Below are 1,590 nucleotides of genomic sequence, written 5' to 3' on the forward strand. Positions count from 1 at the left end.
CCTGAAATAGATAGAACCTTTCATAGATTAGTTAGGCATAGTGTGCATCCTGATCATTCTGTGCATTTTGAGCATTCTGAGTATTCTGTTGCTGGTGATTCTGAATATTCTGATTTTGAGCATTCAACTACTAATTTTCATACTAAGAATATGGCTCAACCTCCACCTTGTGAGAGGACTCTTAGGGAGATGGTTGCACCAGATTTCACTTATGAAAGCTTATGCATTCAATATCCTGATGAGGGTGTTCCATATGTTCTCAAGACTGGACTAATACATTTGCTGCCTAAGTTTCATGGTCTTGCAGGTGAAGATCCTCATAAGCATCTTAAGGAGTTCCATATTGTTTGTTCCACCATGAAGCCTCCTGATGTCCAAGAAGATCATATATTCTTAAAGGTTTTTCCTCATTCTTTGGAGGGAGTGGCAAAAGATTGGCTATACTACCTTGCTCCTAGGTCCATTTTCAGCTGGGATGACCTTAAGAGGGTGTTCTTGGAGAAATTATTCCCTACATCTAGGACCACTGCCATCAGAAAAGACATTTCAAGCATCAGACAACTTAGTGGAGAGAGCTTGTATGAGTACTGGGAAAGATTCAAGAAATTGTGTGCAAGTTGTCCTCACCACCAGATTTCTGAGCAACTCCTTCTTCAATATGGAGAGGAGTATGATTGATGCTGCCAGTGGTGGAGCTCTTGGTGATATGACCCCTGTTGAGGCTAGGAATTTGATTGAGAAGATGGCTTCCAACTCCCAACAATTCAGTGCAAGAAATGATGCTATTGTCCTTAGAGGAGTCCATGAGGTGGCCACAGATTCATCTTCATCTATTGAAAATAAAAAGCTTGAGGGAAAACTTGATGCCTTGGTCAACCAAGTAACTCAGCTTGCCATGAATCAGAAATCTGCACCTGTTGCAAGAGTCTGTGGTCTATGTTCTTCTACAGATCACCATACAGATCTTTGTCCTTCTTTGCAGCAATCTGGAGTCAATGAGCAACCTGAAGCTTATGCTGCAAACATTTATAATAGACCCCATCAGCAGCAAAACCAACAACAGCAGAATAATTATGATCTTTCAAGCAACAGATACAATCCATGTTGGAGAAATCATCCAAATCTAAGATGAGCAAGTCCTCCATAACAACAACAGCCTGTCCCTCCTTTCCAGAATGCTGCTAGTCCAAGCAAGCCATATGTTCCTCCTCCAATACAGCAATAGTCACAACAAAGACACCAAGCAACTAAGGCTCCTCCTCAACCTTCCTTAGAAGAGTTAGTGAGGCAAATGACCATCCAGAATATGCAATTTCAACAAGAGACAAGAGCCTCCATTCAAAGTCTGACAAATCAGATGGGGCATATGGCTACTCAGTTGAACCAAGCTCAGTCCCAAAATTCTGACAAATTGCCTTCACAAACTATGCAAAATCCGAAAAATGTGAGTGTCATCACCTTGAGGTCTGGCAACCAAATTCAAGTGCCTCCACCAGTAGTAGCACCTGCACCTGAACCTTTCAAGCTTCATTCTACACCAAAAAAAGAGGATGAGATAGTTGCACAAAACAGAATGCTTCCTAACAAAAG

At 41.6% G+C, this 1,590-nt stretch overlaps 1 non-coding gene across 1 annotated transcript; it reads right to left on the reverse strand.

Annotated features, from left to right (window-relative positions):
* Positions 1 to 528: 528 nt before the first annotated feature.
* Positions 529 to 635, reverse strand: LOC114403948. Its single transcript, XR_003664715.1, has one exon. It is a non-coding gene; the product is annotated as a small nucleolar RNA R71 (small nucleolar RNA).
* Positions 636 to 1,590: the final 955 nt, after the last annotated feature.

The sequence above is a fragment of the Glycine soja genome, chromosome 20, assembly GCF_004193775.1.
Source record: "Glycine soja cultivar W05 chromosome 20, ASM419377v2, whole genome shotgun sequence".
Taxonomy (NCBI): Eukaryota; Viridiplantae; Streptophyta; class Magnoliopsida; order Fabales; family Fabaceae; genus Glycine; species Glycine soja.